Source organism: Mytilus californianus, unplaced genomic scaffold (genome assembly GCF_021869535.1).
Source record: "Mytilus californianus isolate M0D057914Y unplaced genomic scaffold, xbMytCali1.0.p SCAF_5, whole genome shotgun sequence".
Lineage (NCBI taxonomy): Eukaryota > Metazoa > Mollusca > Bivalvia > Mytilida > Mytilidae > Mytilus > Mytilus californianus.
This window is the reverse complement of record NW_026262701.1, coordinates 61,473,710-61,501,393: the sequence shown is the minus strand read 5'-3', so window position 1 is coordinate 61,501,393 and position 27,684 is coordinate 61,473,710. Positions and strand designations below refer to the sequence as shown.

The 27,684-nt window shown below is 34.3% G+C and overlaps 1 protein-coding gene across 2 annotated transcripts in view; it reads right to left on the bottom strand.

Moving 5' to 3' along the window:
* LOC127701160 (uncharacterized) overlaps window positions 1-3,571 on the bottom strand; it is a 67,656-nt gene extending 64,085 nt beyond the window's left edge. The window contains exon 1 of one of the 2 annotated variants that reach the window (XM_052204982.1): window positions 3,542-3,571. The gene's annotated coding sequence lies outside the window, so the exon portion shown is untranslated. The remainder of the gene's footprint in view (window positions 1-3,541) is intronic. The other variant, XM_052204981.1, reaches the window with a different exon arrangement.
* Between the last annotated feature and the right edge of the window lie 24,113 nt (window positions 3,572-27,684).

Here is a 27,684-nt window from a genome sequence, read left to right as displayed (position 1 = left end):
GGAAGTATGGAATAGCCTACCAGACATCGTAGTGACAGCAAGGAATGTAAAGATTTTTGGAAATCGTCTAGACAAGCATTGGAAAGAACACCCAATGATATATAACTTTGACACTGAACACACCTATAACACCTAAAGTAGCACAAGTGTAGTTAGTGATGATGAATCAGAGCCAAATATAGAGGAGCAAACTGATCTCCTGCGTTTGGAAACACTTAGGTAGGTAGGTAGGTAGAATTCGAAGTCTATATAAAATATTCATGAAACTTAAACTGTATTCAATTGTTTTCAAATTTCCTGATATAACTATATATATTTAAGGGAGTGGTGCACACTGAACAACCCGCGTTTATATTTAAAAGTGTGCACCACATTTTTTAGGTTATTTCAAATAGACAGAAAAAATATAACAGTCATTCCTTATAATTCAATTCTAAATTCCATTTTTAAGGAGTAAATCATGAAAAAAAAAACGTTGATGACGTCACGGTCACATGACAAAATTATGTCTATGAGCTGAAAGACAAAAAACTTTCAGCCAATCAGAAGACGTGTTACATTAAATTATTGCTGTTGACAAAAATGTTGCAAATAATCTTGCACAGAAGGAAGACTTTAACCTAAATAAATAATGGTGTATCTGAAAGAAAATTTATGTAATTACTTCCAATAGAATTTTAGTTTTGTTAAGAATGTCCTTCTCGCCATTTTTAGATAATTGCTCAATTTGTTTTCTGAAATCTAGCAAGAATGTTTGCAGTTTTAAGTAATCTTTAGGCATTGATAACTTTCAAGTGAAATATTCGGAAAAACGCTAATAAGTATTTATTGTTGATTTGTTCTCATCATAAACATGCATAATATATTCTACTGGAAGTAAAGCAAACATCAATAAACCAACCAATTCCTTCCAAGCCCCTTTCATCTCTAGAGGAAAGAATTGCATTAAAAAAAATTCCCCATGCTTGTCCATTTCTCTTATGCACCAACTTAGTATTTGTTTGGAGATTTTAGTTGGTGACGCATTTTTTTTTTTAATTGTTACACATCAACATCAACTTAACCCCAGTTCTTATTAATGAAAGTAAGTATTGTTCAATTAACGAAAATAACCAAAAACACTCTTTTGCACGGATGAGTACTTGCGATGAGCTAACATAGCCCTAGTAATGGACTTCTGGTATGAGTGAAGTAATTTTATGCATACGACTTCAGAATTTTACTAACATAAGGGAATCCTTAGCGAAATCTAAGTTTAAGGATCTTTAAGTTAAGATGCTTTATGCATACGGGCCAAGTTTCATAAGCTTCTAATTCTTCAATCGGTGCAAATTGCTCAGGAACTGTTCTCCTGTGCTGACACGTTTTGACGTCAAATGAAAATGCTGACCATAACTGTATAAAATACTGACCACAGAAATTAAGGACCCCTATTAATCAATTTCATAAAGAAGAAAATTGAAAATGACATTCCTAATGAATAAAACTTCAGTAAAAAGGCTGATTTTGTAACCATTAATTTGTTTTATAAATTTTGAAGAAAAGAATCACTTTTTACTTTCTATACAAAGATAGCCTTAATCTGCACAAAAGTTGCAGGTTCAAAAAACATAAAATGCTTCGCTGAGCGCAGCCTGATACGACCGCAGAGGTCGAACCCTAAACAGTTGGAGCAAGTTTGGACACGATATTCAAGCTTGATACTGTCTGAATTGGGATTGTGATCAAATATTTGACATAATATAGGTTTCTGACACAAAATAAATGTGGTCAAAGATATTAAAATTTTGAAATGGGACATTTAATTTACCTAGAATGGTCTGATATCCAAAATCTAACAACATGGTTAGATTCAGCATATAAAAAAAAACAAAAATTTAATTTTAGTTAAAATCAAACAAAGTTTAATTTTGGACCCTTCAAACCTTAATATGGACTAATTTGAAAACAGGGCCCAAAATAAAAAATCTAAATGCACAATAAGATTCAGCATATTATACAGCCGCAATAATTCGGTTTTTGATGAAATCAAACAAAGTTTAATTTTGGACCCTTTTGACCTCAATGTAGACCAATTTAAAAATGGGGCCCAATATCCAAAAAAGTAATACAAGGTTAGAACCCCCAAAAATTAAAGACTTTAAATTAATCCCATTGAAATTGGTTAAAAGATTGTATTTATTTTCAACTGAAGATTTCTTGCTATTGCGCAATACTGTGCAATTGAAGATTACTTGCTATTGTGCAATACTTTGCTATTGCGCAATACTGTGTTATTGCGTAATACTGTGCTATTGCGCAATACTGTGCAATTGAAGATTTCTTGCTATTGCGCAATACTGTGCCATTGCGCAATACTGTGCATTTGAAGATTTCTTGCTTTTGCTCAATAATGTGCTATTGACCAAAACTGTGCTATTGCGCAATACTGTGTAATTAAAAATTTCTTGCTATTGCGCATTACTGTGTTGTTGTGCGATACTGGGCTATTGCGCAATACTGTGCAATTGAAGATTGCTTGCTATTGCGCAATACTGTGCTATTGTGCAATACTGTGCTATTGCGCAATACTGTGCAATTGAAGATTTCTTGCTATTGCGCAATACTGTGCTGTTGCGCAGTACTGTGCTATTGCGGAATACTATGCAATTGAAGATTTCTTGCTAATGAACAGTACTGTGCAATTGAAGATTTCTTGCTATTGACCAATACTGTGCTATTGCGCAATACTGTACAATTGAAGATTTCTTGCTTTTGCGCAATACTGTGCAATTATTTGAAATTTCAAAAATTTTCAAGAAAAAAAATATGAACCCCCAAAACAAACTGGAAAAAAAAAAATCCCCCCAATTTTTTTAACCACCCCCCCCCCCCCCCTTTGGAGTAATTACCCCCAAACTCAATCCCAGCCTTCCCTTTGTTGTATGGAACCTTGTTGTACAATTTTAGAGAGATCCATACACTTAAACACAAGTTATTGTCTGGAAACTTGAAAAATGCTTGTTTTTGGCCCCTTGTTTTTGGCCCTAATTCCTGAACGTTTAGGGCAATTACCCCCAAACTTAATCCCAGCCTTCCCTTTGTGATATGGAACATTGTGGTACAATTTCAGAGAGATCCATACACTTACACACATGTTATTGTCCGGAAACTACAAAAATGCTTGTTTTTAGCCTCTTTTTGGCCCCTAATTCCTAAACTGTTGGTACCATAACACCCAAAATCAATCCCAATCTCCCTTTTGTGGTATTGGACCTTCTGGTAAAATTTCTTAGAGATCCATTTACTTAATCTAAAGTTATTGTCCGGAAACCAAATGTGTCTTCGGACGACGCCGCCGACGACGACGACGACATCATAGCATTATACGACGCAAAAAATATTTTTGCGGTCGTATAAAAAAATTGCAATTTAGGGGTTATTGTTACCGTTATGGAAAATGGAAAGAGTCGTCATATCTGTATTTCATAATAGCCGTAAAAATAATGTAAACAAATGCATTTTTTCGGTTATTATATTATATTATATGTAATAGTCTTACCTATTTTAAAGGGATGTTTGCAGACTTCCAAGGTATGACATTGACCAAAAATCAATGAAACATTATCTTTTTTTTTTCTTTTTCATATTCTTTTGAAACGTGTTGATTTAATCAATATAAGAAGACAAACAAGTATGATTGATTTTACATAAAGGTATCATCTGGCAGTTTTGTGATTACGACTGTTTGACAAAAATAGAATGCTTTTCGGTGGATTCAATTTATATTTATCATAACCATATAAGGGGGGATAACTTAAATACTTTATGATTGATTGATTATTGATGTTTAACGAAACTTTCCGCACTCTTGGCTTTATCGTCTGTATCGGCGGAGGAAGCCGGAGAGAACCACCGTACCTTGGTAGGAAAACTGGTCAATTAGATCGGAGTCTAACGAAGTCAATTAAGATCGGACCTGCCTCGTGCGGGAATCGAAATCAAAACCTCATGGTTGACAGATAAGTGTCCAAATTCAGTAAAGAACCGTCTGAATTCCATTTAATAAATAAATTCAATAACACTTACCGTTATCTTGATGTGATTGATTCGTTAAATAATAAAGAATTCTCTAAATATACTGCTGACATCTACCAAAAAGAACTAACTTTAAATAAATCAAATAATAACAGCAGTTTTTCTAGATTACGGTGCGAAATGGTTACGGACTTTTTAGGGCTTTTTTCTGTGTTTCCTGACTAAACGTGTTTAGCAACGGACTTTCGTTTTACAAAGACTGACCCCGTGTCAGAAAATGGACACAGGAGAAAAAAAGTTGAAAGTGGGTGTTGTAAATTGCTTTCTTTTATTATAGACATTTTCTTATAATTGGTAAACGTCTTAAAGTCGTTTAGCGCCTAACGTCGTTTAGCGCGGTAATTACGTAACAGTATATTCGACGTCACTACTTAGCGACGATTTTTGTGATCATATGTAGTTTAGATAAAGATTTCGTTATGTGAAGACGTTCTTCATTATTTCTTTAGAATAAAAGTCATATTGGTGCCGTGACAAAAAGAACGATGAGTTCTAAACTCAAAGCTATTCGAGCTGGACATCGTGGTGCGTCACGAATTAAAGCGAGCAAGCGGAAATTTCGAGGAGATATTACAGGAATACAATGTGAATGAACTTATGTCAATCAGAAAAATGATACGGAAGAAGGAAACAGTTATCTCGGAACTCAACGATAAAATTGTGGAAGAAATTTCGGAAGAGGATATTCAAGAAGAGATAGAAGAGGCCGACAGGTATGAATTTGATATCCAAATTACTTTAACAAAATTAGCAAAAGTAATCCGGGAAGAAGATATCACAACATCTACGAAACAACCACAATTAAACCCGCATGCCACAGAATTTACACTTTCAAACAACCAAACAATTCCAACTCAATTAAGTTTCACGCCAGCAAATCATTCAGGATCTACATTTTCAAACTCCAGTATGTACCATAAATTACCAAAGCTTACCCTACCTACGTTCGGAGGAAATATATTGAAATAGCAGCCATTTTGGGATTCCTTTTGTGCAGCAGTACATGAAAATTTGTCCTTAAACGACGTACAGAAGTTTAACTATTCAAAGTCTCAATTGTACGGAGAAGCAAGCCAGTACATCTCAGGATTACAAATTACATACACAAATTACGCTCAAGCCCTACATGTATTGAAACAGAGATTTGGTCAACCCCACAAAATTGTGAATGCCTTTATGCAAAGCCTTATTAGTCTACCCAATCCATCCGCAAATATTAGAGAGCTAAAGAACTTTTACGACAGTTTGGAGAATTATATTCGAGGGACAGACACATGAATCGTACGGGAGCCTTCTAGTACCAATTATCTTAAATAAAATTCCCGGAAACATCCGACAAAATATGGTACGTAATCATGGAAATGACAGATGGAATTTACAGTTGCTACGAGTCGCAATTCAGCATGAAATTACAATCCAAGAAGCAGGTCAGTCAGTAAATTAATACGAATTAGAATCAGAATATACACCTACATCGGCATTTATAGCGAGTACATAGCTAAACTACGATTCAAATAACAGAAATTTAACCAGCAAACCCTGTATATATTGTGACGACATTCACGCTCCAACTGCATGCATGATAGTAAAAAATGTTGATAACAGAAAGCGCACAATTAAGGAGAAACAGTTATGTTTTAATTGTTTGGGAAGTCACAGAATTGCACACTGCAAATCGAAGAAAACCTGTAAAAATTGCGGAAAACGACAACACACAAGTATTTGCAACACAAATGAACAGCATAAGCAAGACAAAGCAAAAACAGAAACGGACAATTGTAAAACAGGAAAACCAGTCAGCAATCACACAGTAGCAAGCATGCACTCATTAGCGACAACAGTAAGAGCTCAAGTACTTTTGAAAACCGCAATAGTTACAGTCTCGTCCGACGAAAACCATTTTAGTCAAGCAAACATCCTATTTGACGAAGGTGCACAACGCAGTTTTATTACCAAGGATATGGCAGATCAATTAAACTTGAAACCCATAAGAAATGAAGTAGTAACAGTCTCGGGATTTGGTGAATCAAATACGAAGGTACGACATCTTCAAGTGGCTACTATTTATTTACGAGCTCAGACTACAGAATTAATACCAATTAATGTACTTATCGTTCCAAAGATTGCTCACCCCATACAAACATACGCAAGAACATTTCAACTCCACAAAGACATGAAAAATGTGAAATACACAAGTTTTGGGAAATTGAGTCCAGTGGAACAGAAGAAAATTGTGGTATTACAAAAAAATCTGCAAAAGACGAAATGATCAATTACGAAGAGCCTAGTATTTATCTCGAAGGGAACAAGTACACTGCAAAATTCCCATGGAAACCTGACCACCCGGAGTTGCCTAGCAACGAAATAATAGCCCGGAAAAGAACTTTTAGTGTTATAAATCGTCTCGCCAAAGAACCCGAATTGTTAAAACTGTATTGAGAAATCATAAAAGAACAAAAAGAAAGAGGATTTATTGAGAAAATCAAGACATCGGAAAACCATACGACAAGCCGTATCCACTACATACCGCACCACCCAGTTAAAAAGCATTCGTTAAACACTCCTATACGCATAGTCTACGATTGTAGCTGTCGCCAAAATTCGGAATCACCCAGTTTAAATGACTGTTTATCTTCATTGTCTCCACAGTTGAATAAACTTACTGATATTCTATCAAGATTTCGATTCGAAAGATACGCCATTACTACTGACATTGAAAAGGCCTTTCTGCAAATTGGACTCGACGAGAAGGACCGAGATGCGACACGACTTTAATGGCTGAGTGATCCTAGCAACCCCGATAGCGAACTAGATACATACAGATTTAAGGTAATTTTATTCGGTGCTACTTGCTCACATTTATCAATCCACCCAAGTACTACATCTAAAATACTTGAACGAGACTTGTATGTCGACAATGTTTTAACAAGTGTAGGTACGGAGAAGGCTGCATTGAAACTGTATAATAACTCGAGAGAACTTTTAAGTAGCATCGGTTTCAATCGCAGAACATGGAAATCAAACAGTGAGAAACTCAGCGATAAGGCAGCACAGGAAAACGTATTAGATTTGGACACCGAAACTAAAATTCTGGGTATGCGTTGGAATTCGAAGTCGGACATCCTTACATTTGCTCAATAGAAGAACAATCAGCAACAATTCAAAAATAACAAAGCGAGAAATTTTACGACAATCTTCGTCAAGTTATGACCCTCTCAGAATTCTTGGACCAGTTACTGTGAGGGCAAAGCTTTTGATACAAAACCTATGGAAAGACAATTACGACTGGGACGAAGTGTTACCTCGCAACTTACTTAAAACATGGAGTGATATCAGAGATGAAATTCAGGATGTTACTTCCAGCAAACAGATTTCACGTCATTATTTCACAGGAAAAGACAACGGAGGCAACCAGAAAGTGACATTACATATCTTTGTAGATGCCAGTTAGAGAGCGTATGGAGCTTCTGCATATTTATGTAACGGACACTCTTCTACTCTAGTCATTGCTAAAAACCGTATTGCGCCACTCAAAGGAATTACGTTACCAAAATTGGAGTTAATGGCCGCCGTCATTGGAGTCCGTATAGCAAGGCAGTTAACAGATAACTTAGAAATAGAGCGCACCGTGTTATGGAGTGATAGTCAAATAGTTCTTCATTGGATATCGTCCTCAAAATCATTCGGTTAATTCGTAAATAACCGTACAAAAGAGATTAAAGAATCAACAGCGAATGGAAATACGTGCCAACTGAATCGAACCCAGCCGATCTTCAAACTCAGGGTATATTAGCTTCACAGTTCAAAGCATCAACATTATGGATGCAAGGTCCATCTTGGATCTCAGATGAAAGTCGTTGGCCTACATGGACACAACAGCCGAAATAGGAAACAACTCTTTTGATGACAACATGTGACAACGATAACACAGAGACATTTGGTTCTAAATCGATGCCCGGAATTTCGAAAATAATTGACTTATCTAGGTTTTCTTCATTGAAAAAAATATTGCGAGTTACGAGTTATGTTTTGAAATTTGTGAGAAAATGCAGACAGCAGAGCATACCAACTTAGAAAAAAACATACACACACACAGGAAAGAATTACTAACGAAGAAATTCTATTTGTAATACATCTATGGATTGAGGACGTACAAAACGAACGATTTATGGGAGAAAAGGAGAAAAATTCGAGTAATTTAGGAAGCAAAGAATTGCCTTTATTGAAACAACAACGCCTATTTATTGACGATGAAAGTATCATAAGATGCGGTGGGCGCATACATAATTCCTCGTTGGATAGCTGTACAAAATTTCCAATACTTTTGCCAAAGAAACATACATTTACTGATCTTATTATACTGGATGCACACTATATAAATAACACATAGCTAAGAGGGTGATAGAGCAGATTGTTACCCCGAAAAAACATTGTCTACTGAGGCGAGCCAATGTTGACCATGTCTTTTTGAGGGGTACCAATCTGCTCTATCACCCTCTCAGATATGTGTTATTTAATTTATTATACTGAATGTTCTGTTATTACTGTCTATTAAATTTCAAATTCAAAGTAATAAAATATGTTGTCTTGTACATAACAATCATCCGTATTTATTAAAGCGCACTCTTGAGCAAGCGTCTCCGTGAAGGATAATAGAGTATTTGCCATGGGATAGAGTAAATTGTCTCCCTCGTATTAACCAATCAAAATCTGGAATTTTGACATGAAGTATAATAATTGAAAATGTTACATTCAGGATCTGGACAAACAGTCACTCAAATCCGACAGTCTTATTAGATACCGTCTATTCGTCAGTGCGTGAACCATATAATACAGAAATACATACAATTTCGTAAAGTCATGGGAAAATCGTTTATGCAGCCAGATTCACCCCCACTTCCTAAAGAAAGATTGACGGATATAATTCCATTTACAACAACAGGTGTGGGTTTTGCCGGACCGCTTTATGTTAAAGAAACCGGAATTTTGAAAAAGATGTACATTTGTTTATTTAGATGTGCATATTTTCGAGCTGCACATTTAGAACTCGTTCCAGATATGACACATAACGCTTTCATGTTAGCATTTAGACGCTTCGTCAGCAGTAAAAGACACCCTAGTACAGTGTATTCGGATAACGCCCCCACTTTTGTTTCAGCGGCATGCCAAATTCATCGAGAGCTGATCACACAAATCAACTGGAAATTTATCCCAAGAGCAGCACCGTGGTATGGTGAACGGTAGGAGAGACTGATCGGAATAACAAAGACAACACTGAAAAAAGTTCTGGGAAGATCCCAAGTAAATGCGGATATGTTACGAACAGTTCTTACGGAGATTGAAAGCGTTATTAACGATCGCCCAATAACGTACATTTCGCAGGATATCCGAGATCCACAGCCGTTGACGCCGTCACATTTATTACAAGGGAGGAGAATATCGACGGAGAACTATATAAACACAGAGGACAATAAGATAACGCCAGAAGAAGCTAATAAACTAGTACAACGGAAACTAACTTTAATAGAACATTTCGATTTCAATAATCGATGGAGAACTGAATACCTCACCGGACGGAGAGAGTTTCACCGTGTGAAAGGAAAAATTGATACACAAGTTGAAATCGGTTCTGTTGTACTTACCATAGACAATTCACCAAGAACAATGTGGAAATTAGGTGTTATAGAAGATGTGATTACAGGACTAGATGGACTTGTTCATGCTGCAAAGATGCAATATTTTTTCTACATATATTCCCAAAATAATTTATGTTCAAAACTTACAAATATATATGCAATATTTTTCTATTTATATTCAAAAAATAAAAATTCATGTTCAAAACTAACAAATATATATGAAATATTTTTCTATTCATATTCAAAAAATAAAAATTTTATTTTTCTATTATATATATTCAAAAAATGAATTCTTATGTGCAATATTTTATATATATAGATGTGGTAAAAAAAATATATAGATATAATAATATTGCATTCTGGGTAATATTTGTAATGGAAAGAAGACAACTCGCCCCACTGCCAAATCGCCCATTCATGTTAACCAACTTGCCCCACTTATGAAAAATAGTTTCATCCCGCTGAATTTAGGCCTGCAAACTTGTCCCACTAATGAAAAGAGTTAAATCCTGCTGAATATAGTCCTGCCAACTCGCCCCACTTATTAAAAAGAGTAAAATCCCGATGAATTTAGTTCTGGGAAGATCCCAAGTTAATGCGGATATGTTACGAACAGTTCTTACGGAGATTGAAAGCGTTATTAACGATCGCCCAATAACGTACATTTCGCAGGATATCCGAGATCCACAGCCGTTGACACCGTCACATTTATTACAAGGGAGGAGAATATCAACGGAGAACTTTATAAACACAAAGGACAATAAGATAACGCCAGAAGAAGCTAATAAACTAGTACAACGGAAACTAACTTTAATAGAACATTTCGATTTCAATAATCGAAGCAGAACTGAATACCTCACCGGACGGAGAGAGTTTAACCTGTGACAGGAAAAATTGATACACATGTGAAAATCGGTTCTGGTGTACTTATCATAGACAATTCACCAACAACAATGTGGAAATTAGGTGTTATATAAGATGTGATTACAGGACTAGATGGACTTTGAGGCCCCCAGAATGTTGTAAATTGCTTTCTTTTATTATAGACATTTTCTTATAATTGTTAAACGTCTTAACGTCGTTTAGCACGGTAATTACGTAACAGTATATTCGACGTCGCTACTTAGCGACGATTTTTGTGATCATATGTAGTTTAGATAAAAATTTCGTTATGTGAAGACGTTCTTCATTATTTCTTTAGAATATAAGTCATAGTGGGTCTCACTTAATTTTATTGCGATGAAACAGAAAACGAAGTCGGGCGAGACACGTGATATTAAAAGCGCTATTATTGCAATGATAAGCGAGATACGGGATTCTGACAAAACAATAAGCAGGATCCGGGATCATTTACCTTTATATTATGTGCACTTGTCATTATATGATGTGCAAGAACCTTTGTATGGTGTCCAGTTGACATTATAATGATGTGCAAATATCCTTAGTTGATGCGCAAACATCCTTATATGATGTGCAAATATAATAAGATGAGGTGCAAATATACTTATATGATGTGTAAATATACTTTTATGTTGTGCATAAATCTTTATATGATGTGCAAATATACTTAAATGATATGCAAATTTACTTATATGATGTGCAAATATACTTATATGATGTGCAAATATCCTTATGATGATGTGCAAATGTACATATATGATGTGCAAATATACTTATGATGTGCAAATATCTACATATGATGTGCATTTCCCTTATATTATATTATGATGTGATTAATTCATTGTATTATGTGCTTGTAACATTATATGATGTGGTACGGTTTACTTCATTATATGATTAAAAACGTCCTTATATGATGCGCTTTCATAGTTGTTATGGTCAATAAACATGATTACGATAAGAACGATTACTGATTCATTTCCTATACCAATTAAATCACAGTCATTTTAAAAAGTATTTCATAACAATAAGTATAAAATTTTCTACTCATGCATGAATATACCGGTATGGGTGATTGATTGATTGATTAATTTGTGCTATTTCGTGGCGGTCAGTTTTTATTGGCGAAGGAAGCTGTAGTGCCAAGAGAGAACCATCGACCTTCGGTAGGAAAACTAACAATTCTAGTTAATTAAGGTTGGAGTCGAGCTTACCTGCCACGTGCGGGATTCGAAATCACAACCTAAGTGTTCACAGGATAGTGATACAGTAGTTCGACTACTTAGACCACTCGGCCACCGAGCCCCCCTCCCCCCCCCCCCCCCCCCCCCCCCACCCGGTATGGATGAAAGGAGATATTTATTTTAAAGCTTTAACTAGACAGTAACCCGCAACATAAAAGGATTCGTTCGAAGCCGCTCATATATACACATCCAAACTCATGGCATCGAACTATAAACAGGGTTAAGGTACCGACCATTCATGTTTTTTTGGGGGGCGGGGTATGGCACGTCAAACGTTTCAATATTAAAAAAAATATATTGATTCAAAACAAATATTTTTTCTATATATATTCCAAAAAATAAAATTTTATGTTCAAAACTTACAAATATATACGCAATATTTTTCTATTATATATATTCAAAAAATGAATTTTTATGTGCAATATTTTATATATATAGATCACTGTGTCTAAACTACCCCGGCAAAAAATGTTTGGACTCGATGGTATCTAATATCCGGCACGGTGACGGAACATCAATAGACAGAGAAAATGCAGTTGTCTGTTTATTTATTTGTTATTTCTATGATATCGAATAATATATATACATATATAACTATTTTCTATTGTGAGATGTAATATTTTCTACAACCGTTCTAGATTAACGGAGAAATAAGTAAAAATGCACGTCAAAATGACGAATTGAGTGAACCTTGCCTCGAATTTGTTTAATTTCTCCTTAAATTGTTCACATGGTACGGAAAGAAAGGTACGGAAAGAAAGATATTGACATGGAGATTGCAAAACTAGTAACTTTGAGCACCTCAATCCTTGTATTTCTGCGTATGGAACGAAAGAAATAGGTCATGTCAAAATGGAAGCACCCGGTTTTGTCAATATTGTTTACTACACAATGACCCGGTTTTGTTTATTTTATGAAAAACAACGTTAACACTGGTACCCCTGAAACAAAAAAATAAATTTACAAATGGCTGATCATGTGGGTTTTCAAACCAGATACCTCAATAAAGCGTGTGGCCAAGTTTAATTAAATTGTTAAAGAGGAGAAGATTTTTGTAAGAAGATTGGCAAAAACGCAAATAAACGGTAAAAATCGTAATTAAAGGTCAATAATTCTTACAAGGATATCGACCAAGTCGACTTATTCGTATATATTGTCTTGTTGATCATTTTTTGCTATATAACTTTTATATATTTCAAGATAATAGACAGAAATGGAAAAAAAGGAGAAATTTGTCATTCAAGGACATTAACTTCTATAAGAATTCGTGTGAGAGTTTTGGTGTGTATGGACAAAAGGTAGAGCTCAACATTATGAACATATCTGCCCCTGTTAAATTTTCTTTATCTATAGCTGTTTTCAAATAATTGACAAAACGTGCATCCCCCTATGTTCTATTTTAAGCCATGTCGGCCATCTTTGTTGACAAGCGGGGGTCATCAAAAACTTTTTAAACCAGATATCCCAATGATGATGAAAAACAGTTAAACATAAGTTAGTTAGACCTTTTAAAACCGACATAAGATTGTGGATAAGGTTTGTTAAATGTATTGTAGCCCAGTAATTTCAGAGGAGAAGATTATGTAAAAAATTAACGGAAGACGACGGGCGACGGGGGCCAAGTGATGAAAAAAGCTCAATTTTCCCTTGGGGTCAGGTGAGATAAAACCAACCAAGAATTCCAAACAAGATTGCACCGTTCTTGAATTAAAAAAAAAAGTCTAACATTTCATAATTAAGGCTCACACGAACGAGATAAACTAATCAGACATGGCAAAACAACTTCAATTGCGTTTTTTTCCCCTACGTTTTATTTATACAGGAGTGACTGTTCGCACTGACATGTCGCGACTGCTGGAATGATCGTTATCGAAATTATTTTGAAGGTCTGTAAGATAAATAATTTAATAAAAGTATCTCATAAAATTAACATTGTTCATGGAACCATAAAAAAGTCAAGGTCTGATGAAACCTGTCAGACGGACATGAACACATTACAATCATTAACACCAACCAAAAAAAAAAACTTAACATTTACCAATTAATCAAGAAAATAAGTTCAAGATCACTTAAATAGTCATATGCGCCATACGAGCAAATATAGTTGACCTATTACTTATGGTATTAGAGATACGGAATTGAACACGAAATGTTAACCTTGATCGTAGATATCAACCATTATCAGCTATTCATTTTGTTAGGAAATCGCTGAACCATGAAAATGAGGTCAAGGGCAATGGACATATGACAGATAGAAACATCGTTACATAAAAGATCTGTGTGCGAGGTATGTTGCAGTCAGGCCTTCTAACTTCTGACATATGACATATGTAGCTTCATACATATAGTTCAAGCCGCCACGAATTTACATCCCTTGGTCTCGCATTCCGACAATTCCAAAATATCTATGTGAATTTTTAGAATAAACATGATAATCCTACTCACATACATCCAATTTCGCGGGTGTCCCTGCTTTCTTATTTCTTAAAAAAATTAAGTTGGTATACGATTTAGTTATATAACATCAGTGGCGAATCCAGGCGGCGTATAGGTCACATGCCCCCACCCCACCTTTGATGGCCCCAAAAAATTTTAAAAAAATTTTACGATTTTTTTAGCATAATTCGTCCAAAGCATTGTTCGCTTCGCTACGCTCTGCGGTATGTAAGCTCTTTGAATTACGCCCACTTTGAAAAAACCTGAATCCGTCCCTATATATTGTCAATAATATATTGACCAACGTCAATGTACGATAATCATAACACAATGGAGAGATAACAGAACCGTTTATTTATACAACTATTAAAAAACTAATCATTATTGCATTTTCTCGATGGCCTGAGACTATTATAATACTAATTTATACTTAGTATTATAGTTACAATTAGGGATAGATAGATTTGATTTTTAATGCATGATTATTGTAATCCTTTTCTCACCATAAACATTCATTTTCTATGGCGATTCTGCAAGCATATATACATTTGTTTGATTATCATACCTTATAATGAACATTTAGCCTTAAGAAGATTTATTTTAAACGATCATAGGAAATATTACACCCCGAGGTAGATTGGAATACTTATAAAGATAACCATCCTGTTGTGCAAGAAAATCACATATCAAATGTGCGTCCTTCAATTTTTAGGACCATAAACTCTAATTTTAAGTTTAAACACTAAAATTTACATAATTCATACAAACAAAAAACGTATATAGAGAGCTTAAAACTCAATTTGCGGTTTAACCTTCATTTCTATCTATTTCGCAGTTAGAGTATTTTTTTTTAATGCAAAGCAAAATTATAATTATTTTTGTTCCAATAAAGTAGGAATTAAGTGTTTACAGATTCAAATGAATAACAGGTTGTCCTCTGTAAGAAATCGTTTTCCAACCAGCCACCAAACTCCTTTTAATTGCTGAAGTTTAATCATGTTATGCGATTATGCATTTTTTTCTTTGACAAAACCGGGTTCTGCCTTGTGAAATCTAGTACAAAACCGGGTTGTACACAGTGACAAAACCGGGTGCTTCCATTTTGACATGACCCATTTCTTTCGTTCCATACGCAGAAATACAAGGATTAAGGTGCTCTATGTGACTAGTTTTGCAATCTCCATGTCAATATCATCAGGCTTTTTTTATCGTACTTTTCTTTCCGTACCATAAGAACAATTTAAGGAGAAATTTAACCCGAATAATTCAGTCGTTATATTCCGCTGATTTACGAAGGCTACATTAACGTGTGGGAGAAAATCGGACACAGAAAGGGCTTGAATTATTCGAGTTAGGAGAAATTAAACAAATTCGAGGCAAAGTTCACTCAATTCGTCATTTTGACGTGCATTTTTACTTATTTCTCCGTTAATCTAGAACGGTTGTAGAAAATATTACATCTCACAATAGAAAACAGTTATATATGTATAAATATTCTTCGATATCATAACAATAACAAATAAATAAACAGAAAACTACCTATTTTCTGTCTATTGATGTTCCGTCACCGTGCCGGATATTAGATACCATCGAGTCCAAACATTTTTTGCCGGGAATAATATTGCATTCTGGGTAATATTTGTAATGGAAAGTAGACAACTCGCCCCAGTGCCAAATCCCCCAATCATGTTTACCAACTTGCCCCACTAATGAAAAATAGTTTCATCCCGCTGAATTTAGGCCTGCAAACTTGTCCCACTAATGAAAAGAGTTAAATCCTGCTGAATATAATCCTGCCAACTCGCCCCACTTATTAAAAAGAGTAAAATCCCGATGAATTTAGTCCTGCCAACTCGGCCCTACTTATGAAAAGTAGTTTAATATACACAATCTCCCCAACTGTACTGCTAAAATAACAATAGACGAAAAAATACTTGTAATACTACTAAAAAAAGAAAATTTAATAAATGATTCTGATTGAAATTAAATGATGCTTAATTTCTTAAAATAAAATTCTAGATTTATTCATTATTATGTAATTGTTGTATTTATTTGAGAATAACTTATTTTTTTTGCAAGCTTACTTATTTTAATAATAATGGCAAATCATTGGCGAAGCTTACGTTGAAGCAACCGAGGCAGTTGTTTTGGTAAAAAATGCGGTTTACAGATTACAGATAAAATGCTCCGCTGGGCGCAGCTTGATACGACCGCAGAGGTCGAACCCTGAACAGTTGGGGCAAGTATGGACACAACATTCAAGCTTGATACAGCACTGAATTTGGATTGTGATTAAATATTTGACACAGCATAGGTTTCTGACACAGAATGAATGTGGTCTAAGAACTTGAAAATTTTTAATTTACCTATTCAAACCATATCATTATTATTTGCTTTTATATATAAATCAGAAATAACCAATTCAATATTAAAAAATTTTAAAGAAAAAAAAAAGAAAAAAAAATCCCCCCCCGATTTTTTTAACCCCCTTATGATTCATCATCCCCAAACTCAATCCCAGCCTCCCCTTTGTGGTATGGTACCTTGCAGTACAATTTCAGAGAGATCCATACACTTGAACACAAGTTATTGTCTGGAAACTAGAAAAATGCTTGTTTTTTTGCCCCTTTTTTGCCCCAAATTCCTAAACGTTTTGGCCAATTACCCCCAAACTCAAACCCAGCTTTCCCTTTGTGATATGGAACCTTGTAGTACAATTTCATAAAGATCCAAACACTTACACACACGTTATTGTCCTGAAACTAGAAAAGTGCTTGTTTTTTGCCCCTTTTTGGTCCCTTATTCCTAAAATTTTGAGGCATTTACCCCCAAAATCAATCCCGGCCTTCCCTTTGTGATATGGTACCTTGCAGTACAATTTCAGAGAGATCTATACACTTGAACACAAGTTATTGTCTGGAAACTAGAAAAATGCTTATTTTTGGCCACTTTTTGGCCCCAAATTCCTAAACGTTTTGGGCAATTACCCCCAAACTCAATTTCAGCTTTTCTTTTGTGATGTGGAACCTTGTAGTACAATTTCAGAAAGATCCATAGACTTACACACAAGTTATTGTCATGAAACTAGAAAAATGCTTGTTTTTTGCCCCTTTTTTGGCCCCTAATTCCGAAAATTTTGAGGCAATTACCCCTAAAATCAATCCAAGCATTCCCTTTGTGCTATGGAACCTTGTGGTCGATGTCAGAGATCCATACACTAACACACAAGTTATGTCTGGAAGTTACAAAAATGCTTATTTTGGCCCATTTTTGGCCCCTAATTCCTTAACTGTTGGTACCATAACCCCCAAAATCAATCCCAACCTTCCTTTTGTGGTATTGAACCTTATGGTAAAATTTAATAGAGATCCATTCACTTAAACTAAAGTTAGAGTGCGAAAACCAATGTGTCTTCGGACGACGATGACGACGTCGACGACGCCAACGTCATAACAATATACGACCGCAAAAAAATTGCGGTCGTATAAAAAATGCCATGAAATCAATTTAAAGACTAGAGGTTTTAAAAAGGTGCTAAAATATAAATGAAATTGAATTATGGGCGAAAAGAATAAAAAAATAAATGTTTATAGACTCCCATCAAAACCCTCATAAATGACCGGTAACATCTAAAAGTGTGTTGACATTTTCCCCTACGTGTAGTACTGGAATTACTAAGAGTTTCATTGACTTTGATACCAATTGAAATGAAATGTACATAATTCAACATGCACAGAAAATTATTATGTTGTTCTCAAGTTTTATTCTCACTATTTCAAATTTATAGTTGTTCACTAGCAGGGAATTTAAAATATTTAAAGGAGTCATTAATTCCAGAAATATATATAGTATTATATATGTCTGTTAATTAAAAAAATCAGGGCGAAACACAACCAATAAGAGTGCCGTGGCGCACTTTACATATAGCATGTGATTATTTAGCTTATCAAGAAATTCTGCTTTTCAATCCGTCCGCCGTTTTGTGATGACCATCTATTCTTTGATTCGTGGCCCACGAATTAACGAATAAATGAAGCGTCACATTTTTTTTAATAAACCTGAATCGTTTCGTTAGTTTTTTCTGCATTGAAATTTCTGTACAGGTTTTTTCTGGCTATCGAGCAATCTCCATTCTGGCATGACGTTAAAGCTTATGTCACGGTGAGAAACATCCACCGATATTAGAGTATACGACGGCTTTAGAAAATATCGGCTGATTAGATATTTGAGCTGACTTACAGTTACTGCTAGCAAGTCAGTAACCTTGTCAGTGGTTGTCGTATGTGCTAACTTCACGTGTTTTGTTATATGGATAACTTTGAACGTAGATTAAATAGTATTGGTTTAAATCATACTCTTTCTATAGAATCAGGACAATTTTGATTTGATTTGATTTTTTGTGTTTTAACGCCACTTTTAAGAACCGCTTTTGGGCTATTTCGTGGCGGCCAGTTTTTATTGGTGGAGGAAGCCGGAGTGCCCGGAGAAAACCACCGACCTTCGATAGGAAAACTGACAATCCTAGTCAATTAAGATTGGAGTCGAGTGGAGCGGGGTTCGAACTCACAACCTCAGTGTTGACTGGCTAGTGATTAAAATAGTAGCTACTTAGACCACTCGGCCACCGAGGCCCCAGGACAATTTTGAACTTGACATATTATATAGTCGCCTGCAATGAACAACAATGACCGAAGATCGATTAAACGGTTTGACCTTAATGCACATCCACAAGAATAAAGACATTGATCGAGCCCTTGTATTGGACAAGTTCGACGCTAGTGGAAATAGAAGAATTGGTGCTTTGCTCCCGTAGAGAATGTTTTTGTAATAAAATTTATAACAAATTTCAGTATTTAAATTTCACAAATTAATCAAATGCACACATGCTTTAGGTAATTCAAAACCACACAAGATTAGTATTCAGTCTCTCACAAACAAAGAGAACAGCAAAATGTAACTTCGGAGCTTGACATATCGTAAGGACTATAACTTTTGTTTGAGACCGTATGTCGACCTCTAGAGGACTTTTAATTTTGTTGTATTGTTTGCTTGATGTCTCATTAACGTATACCCATATCCGCCTCCTTTTATTTGTAAATAATATAAAATCTTGTAGGTGCACTGAAAGGATTTAATTTGAAAAAGTGATAAATGTTTTTGAGAACATTTATGTATTCATCTGAACATTGAAAATGGCGTAAGTACCAGTAATCAACTAATAAATCTATATTATAACTATAGTATTAATTAATGGGTGTTTTCATATTGGCCCTTTTATATGTCCAAGGTCTGTTATAATGGCCGAGGATGCCTGTAATGGCACGAGGCAATGCCGAGGGACATTACAGCCTCCGAGGTCATTATTACTGATCGAGGACATATAACAGGGTCAATGTTAAAACACCCATTTCTTAACACTTCATTAACCAAACCTTCAATGTGCAATATTTAAACAAGCCAAATCAGTTTTTTGTGGAGAAATTGTATATATATAATCATACCAAATGCAATATTAAAAAGAAACTTTTAAAGTGATGTGATGGTATAACATGTAAATGTAAATATAGATTTATAGTTGTCCTGTCCAAAGGAATTCATGGCATACAAAATAAAAGATTTCATTCTGGATTTTAAAACTCAAAATTAAATGAATTGATACACATCATGGAATGTATTATGTAATTATTAACTTGACAACTGGATCAAATGAGATAAGTCATAATTCTTGGGAACTTTCAATTTATTGATGTTTCTTTTCCCCAGAAATGTATTAAAATTGATAACAACTGAAAATCCGTAATAGCCCTGATTATTCATAATGGTCCAGTTTTTTTTCATAATGGCCCTGTTTATTCATAATAGCCCTGATTATTCATAATGGTCCAGTTTTTTTCATAATGGCCCTGTTTATTCATAATAGCCCTGATTATTCATAATGGCCCTGTATTAATGTCCTGTTAGTCTGTAAAGGACCAGTTTTGCTTTTATTAACAAAGGGGCAGTTTCATACATAATGCACTAAACTGGTTAATAAATATGTGTTGGGCATATTAACATAATTATGATAAAATAAAATGAAACAGCCGATATTATGTTTGATAGATTGTTTTTGTTGAAATTGCAAAACCTCGATAGCTTCTGGGGCTGCGCCACCCTGACCCCCTGCCTCGGTAATAACAGATGTCAAGCTACGCCACTGCAAAGAAACCAGTTAATTATATCATAATGCGATATTTTATCATAACAATTTAAGGATTCCAATCAAAAAGCAATTTGTTTTTATATCAATAAACGGATTGGTAACGTTTGTTATACACTTATTCGGGAATTACATATAGCCCGATAATTTACTCTTACGAAATACTCTTATCCTGGAAATTTCATTTTTATCAAAAAAATATACTTACAAGTATTAACAAGCGGTTCTATTATTTGAGATCGTAAGTTATATTGATTAATTGTATTTTTTATGCATTTACTATTAATTTAGTTACAAATTCATTGAACTAATACCGAAATAAGAATCATAGCTGCCGAGATCTAAAATGATGTCTCCCATGTATCTGTTACCCCTTAGAAAACTTGAAATAGGAACCAGCTCTAGTTCGCGCTATTTCCGAAGTCCGTTATCAAGATGAAGTTTTCAACAATATTGATGTTGTTTAACTTTTTATTATTTTTTGTGATGAAAAATGTCAACACTCACAGAAATGAAAAAGAAAAGGTATATATTATTTATTTGTGGCTATTTTTTATTTGATAAAAAGCTTGTACACACAATTTTAATCATCATAGTTCAAGTAATATGCCGAAATATTTTTAACATATAAAATTCTTTCATGTCAAAATAATTAAATCCAAATGATAAAGAGATAAACAAGAAACAATTTTTTAAAACTTATACCGCTCCAACCATAACCCAACTTACCCTATTTGATTATATTGACATGTTTTCAAATACCGAAAATACAGAAAATATAGTGTGAGGGTTCAAGAAAAAACTTAAAGGTTTGTCGAGGAAGAAAAATTCGTAAGATATCTTAAGTTTAGATAAGTAATTGTTCTGAACCTTATAACTCATTTAATCTATGATTTTGAAAATCAAACTCTTACATTTATATGACAATGGGACGATAATTTTATTTTGCGAGGGTATAAAAGGGGGAGGATTAAAACTTTTGTAACTTAAAACTTCATTCTTTGTGGATAAGAGAATAGGTGTGCATACTTTTGTAACAAATCTAACACAGGTGATCCCACAATACCTTATACTCGATATTTCATTTATGCCGGTGATTAAACATTTGTAGTAATTATTCAATCGGAAAGTACAGCAACACAAATATTATCACAAATCAAATTTAAATATTACTGATCCGACAGAAATAAAAAAAAATGGGGGTCAGTAAAGGAATTAAGTGCGAATCTACAGTGTTTGTAAACAATGCCATGTGAATGCCCAAAAATGCCGCATGACCCTATGTTTTTATTGTTGCAAAAGATAGGGCTACATTTGTACTTTCATGAATGATATATGAAAGCTTCCAATTTCTAAAGGTAAATCAGGTATAAATTTAATTCAAGACATATTAGCATTAAAGCCAATGGGAGATTTTTTACTGAATTTACCCCTATACGTGAAAACATAAGAAAACTTTTAGGAAAATGTTTTTTTCTTAGGTTATATTTATTTATACTCAGTAAGATAATCTAAAGGCAACACAAACATTTTAAAACGGAGATATCAAATAATTTCTTTTCGATTAATATCAATTTACACGAGAATTTGTATCTCAGGGGGCGGGGGTGGCGGTACTTCGACCTTTCTATGGCAGGGGTGAGCAGCTGAGACATCCAATACCCCACCCTTTTTATATCTATATGAATGATAAAAGAACATACATGTAGTTACCCTAGCTATCATATATTATTTACAATAAGTATATATACCTGCACATAGCTATCATTGTTACGCTATTTCATGGGGAGATACTAGTAAATAGATTTGACAAATATCTTAAACATTCACGAAAGTGATTTTAGAGACCTATATACACAATCTCTGGTGATTTTAATTGCATCTGTAAAAAAAAATATCGACATCTGATTAGTTTCAGATTCAATCATCAACCTTGTCTTATATTTCACCTAAACTTCTCGACCTCATGCAATATCATGAAGCTTCAAATAGTGATCTATCCCAGTGACTCATCCCTTCCACTCATTACATAATAAGTGCCCCCGCACACACCCCAAGATCGTTGGGCTAAGTTGGATGTTGTCTAGATCTACCTAGCTAGCTCTTCCTAGCAAGATAACAGACGTTGAAGAACAGAAGATTAAAAATAAATCTAAAAGGGAATATAAGAAGAACAAAAAAACTACTCTCAGACGATAAAAGCAATTATACATGTATGCTAACATATTTTAAGCAATGTTTAATTTCTATGAATTATTTTTAAGGAGATGTGAAGTATACATAACTAATTTAGACAGCAACCCAATTAAGCAACAAACAAAACGTGACAATTTACTTCTAAAGTTCAATCTACGGTCTTCTTCAATGGACATGTCATTACAACATTTTAAAGTTTTTTATTCTCCCAAGTCTAACTATAATATATAGAATAGTTGTGAATATGTGAGCCACAATTTGTTCCTGTGAAAAAAGTTCCAGTGGAACAAATATCACAGGAAATATAATCTGGGAGAACTTTTTTCACAGATAATTTCTATATGATTTGTTCCATCTCTATAAAATAAGTTCCACAATTTACCTGGTGAAATAAGTTCTGGGTTTGTGAAATTTGTTCCTTGCCTAGTGAAATACGTTCTGGGTTTGTGATATTTGTTCCTTACCTGGTGAAATAAGTTCCTTGTCTGTGAAATATGTTCCACTAGTTATACAAGTTATCTGAGCATTGTTATCAGTGAGTTTAAAGTTATAATTCAAGTACATTATAAAAACATGTAATAAATTAAATAAAAGGTGTAAACATCCAATATGGATTCTGTGGAGTACAGCAAAATGTTTAATTACATTATCCATAAGAAAAAATACCCAAATGAAAATAATTTAATGAGTCAGAAAAGCGAAGAATAAGAAAAATCCATCCGAAATTTTTTATAGATCAATCATTTATTTATGAATATTGCAATTCAACATATGTTACTTCATATCAGAATTTGTAGAAAAATGAAATCGTGTGTTTTAAATATTTATCACAGTTGTTAATCATAGTCGTGCATTTGTTTTTTAATCATATTATCTACGTACAATATACATGATATATATGCTTACGTAATTTGAATTTCTAAAAGATTTACCTTATTTTGAATGTTTTCGTGTTGTTTAAAGACTTCAATGTTGAGTATTAAATTTGTCAGGTACAACTATAGAATGTTTTGCTTGATATAAAGTTAATGCATCATGTTAATTTATTACCTGATAAAGAGTATTTTACTGTTTTATTAATATTTCTATATTATTTTCTATTTTTCTGCCATTTTTTGTTCCATGGTCTATTGCACTGGAAATTATCGTTCTATTGCACCTGTGTGCAGTCTATTGCACTGACCTGTTATGACCTCTTATTCTGAAATCTGATTAGTTGAAAGGTATTCATGTTGTCCAATCAAATTGGGTCTTTTAAACGTTCTTGGGTTTATTGTTTTGATCGTTCGCAAATAACTTCCGCGATGGAGCGGTTTGCAAATGTTGATTTGATTTGATTTGATTTTTGGTGTTTTAACGCCACTTTTAAGCACCGCTTTTGGACTATTTAGTGGCGGCCAGTTTTTATTGGTGGAGGAAACCACCGACCTTCGATAGGAAAACTGACAATCCTAGTCAATTAAGATTGGAGTCGAGTGCACCCGCACGAGCGGGGTTCGAACTCACAACCTCAGTGTTGACTGGCTAGTGATTACAGTAGTAACTACTTAGACCACTCGGCCACCGAGGCCCCTGCAAATGTTGATATTGGAGACTTAAATGATTTACTTGAGAATAGGGACCTATTTGTTAGAACTGACTCAGTATGTATTAGGTAATAAAACAGTTATTGAATGTGTAACAGTGCAATAGATCAAAATATATTTCCCTCGGTATGAAGATCGGCTCATTGTTTTATTGCCCTCAGCCGTTGGCTTCGGGCAATAGAACAATGAGCTGATCTTCATACCTCGGGAAATATATTTTGATGGCTTCGGGCAATAGAACAATGAGCTGATCTTCATACCTCGGGAAATATATTTTGATCTATTGCATAGTTACATGTATACTATAACACCCGGAACTTATTTAACATTTAGTAAACAAATTAATTCGGAACAAATTTTACAGTGCTGGAACATATTTCCTTATAATATATATTCCGGGTATAAATTTTCTGTGATATAAATTCCGGTGGAACATATATTTCCTATGAAATAAGTTCCGGCGGTACAAATGTCACGCCGGAACAATTTGTTTGTTACAAAAAATAATTCAGATATTACTTGAAGCAGGGTCAGGCACAAACTTCTAATGTTTGTTTTGGGGTTTATTGACTATTTATACTAGACATGCTATATGAGAGAAAGAGAAATAAAGGAAAATTATAAATTTAAATTCATTAAACTAAAATTACAAGATACCTAAATAAATACCTAATAGCCTGAATCGCTCACCTGTCAAAAATATATCTTGCATTGTTGATTATTTTATAGTTCCAACCTATCATAGTTTTCGAGATAAAAGGCAAACATCGCGAATAAGTCAAAAGTCGTCATTTTAGGGGGGGGGGGGGGGGGGGGGGGTGTACTCTTGAAAGGAGTCATTCAAAGAAGCCATCTAATTATTTTGGTGGAAATGGGAAATAAGTAAAAATTGATATTCTGAGCATTTTTTGCGCGAATGATTTATTTCTCTATTTATTATGGTTTTCTAGATATTAGACAATTAATTCATATAATTCCTATGTTCAGGTAACACGGTCTTTAGACATGGTAGCCATGGTGGTTGAATTTTAAGAAGATAAAAAACACGAACAAAAAAATATAATACTATCGCGCTCATCCATATATATTAAAGATATCCTGAAATTTAAATACTGAAGGACCCTTTAGAAATAAATCAATTTTTACCGATTATTTGTAAAGGTCATGAAATATTTCAGGATATCCTGAATTCGAATTATGAAGGTCCTGAAATACTTTAGGATAAAAAAAAACAAGAGATGTGAGTTATGATTGCCAAGGAGACAACCATCCTCCAAAGTTCAAATTAAGTGGTTGTATTTGCGGATTGTTATTCATTTCCATCTATCATAACGTTATGCACGCTTACATTTGTTGCGCGAAAATTTATTTTCACTTTTGTGCACAACTGTTTCCTGCACTTTGTGTTTATTTACAGAATATTCATTTAAATCCTTTCTTATGCTAGGTTATTTATTTTCGGCTCTTACCAGGCTAGGATGTTATTTTTCAAAATCTTCCTGCAAACCCCACCCCGGAAAATCAAATGATTGTCTCCTTAATGATACAAAAATAAAATTACCTTCGACTTTAAAGCTACAAGTCTATTGAGGAAATAAAATTGCATTTGGATTTGTATTCATTTATATCTATTTATTTTTAGTTGATTAAATATTGGATATGCCTTTCTGTGTTCAGACAATTAGTCTATAACAAAACATTACATTTTCTGGATAAGAGTAAACGCGTTTCCGTTTAAGAGTAATAAGTTGCAATTGTCTCCCTTTCCATGAAATTCAATTTTTTAATGTACAAATAAGAATAATTTCAATATTTGTGCATTTTAAAAAAATTATCGAAATACTATATACCGATAAATGCTTATTAGTTTACTGTAAATCTATTTAACAAAAAAAACTTTACAAATTTTGCTTTGTTGAAAAAATATTACAGAATATCCCCGAATATGTTTGTTCCCTTGTTAAGGGTAATGGGATAAATGTAAATTTCCGGGTTAAGGGTAATTCCCGGATAAGTGTATGACAGACGTAAATGGACAAATATTTGATTTCTATGCCAGATTTATTTTATTGATGGCTTTGTTCTTCAATTGACAGTTGTGTCGTGATCGTCGGTTGGAAACAATTCCGCTCAAACCGGTGCTAAGGGCCGTCTTAAACTTGCAGTGAAGTGAGAGTTTTTTTGCTCCGTGTTGAAGGCCTCACTGTAACTTTGAGATGAATAACAGCAATAAAAGCGCTGTTCCTTTGCTTTTTGTTTTTTTGCTGTGCATGTACTGATTTGATGTCATGGATTGATACCCCATATCCTTTCCTTTCTATAAATAGGTAGGGATCAACATTCTGAACATTTCTGCCCCTGCCAGATTTTCTCTATCTATAGCTGTTTTCAAAGTAATAGACAAAACTTGCATTTGACACCCATGTTCTAGGGGTCATCGGGCAATTTTTAAAACTTAATATACCAATGAGCATAGTAGTTTCAGAGAAGATTTTTGTAAACGTGATTGGACGACGGCGGACGACGGACTCGTAGTGATGAGAAAAGCTCAATTGGCCCTTTTGAGCCAGGTAAGCTCATAAAGCAATGGCAAAGTCAATGTTTTGGTAAGGAAAACCCCAAAAATCAATAGGCAGGGCCGTAACTACATTGAGGTAAATGAGGCAAATGCCTCATGTTGGAAATTTACAAAAAAATAACTAGTGAAAGTTCATATGAGGTTTGGCAATGTTACACGCCCACCGAGGTCCAGATATTGTTCGAGAAAATGTTTTGAGAAGATACGATGCTACCGGGCATAGAAAAATTTGTGAACGGTCATATGTGGTTTGGCAATGTTACATGCCCACCGATGTCCAGATATTGTTCGAGAAAATGTTTTGAGAAGATACGATGCTACCGGGCATAGAAAAATTTGTCGTTTTTTCATGGGAAATTAAACTTTATAATAAAGAATATAAAACTGGCTCTCTTTTCTGTAAATAAAACTAAAAAGCTGACATGGGTTAAATTAAAGTGAGACAACCCTATCTCCAGGAATCAAATCATTTAAAAAGAAAATAATGTATTGCCATATGACTATTACATTGAAGGGCTTAACTTGCGTTTAGGCCCTAAAATAGAAAACAAAGGGATATGGAGTAAATGTGCATGGGTTAAAATCGCACACAATACATAGAAAAAAAACCAAATTATCAATGAAAAGGGCTTTTTTCCTGTTCTTCATCTTGACAGTCGCTGGAGGGTCTTCAACAATGAACGAATCAGTAATATCCTACAAAAAGGTCAAGACGGTCCCTAGTGTAGACTTAAGCGGTACTTAAAGTATTGAACTGTGAATAAATTTAAAGTCACAAAAATATAACACCTTAATCTAAACACAATACACGACCCGAACAGACAGATCCGAC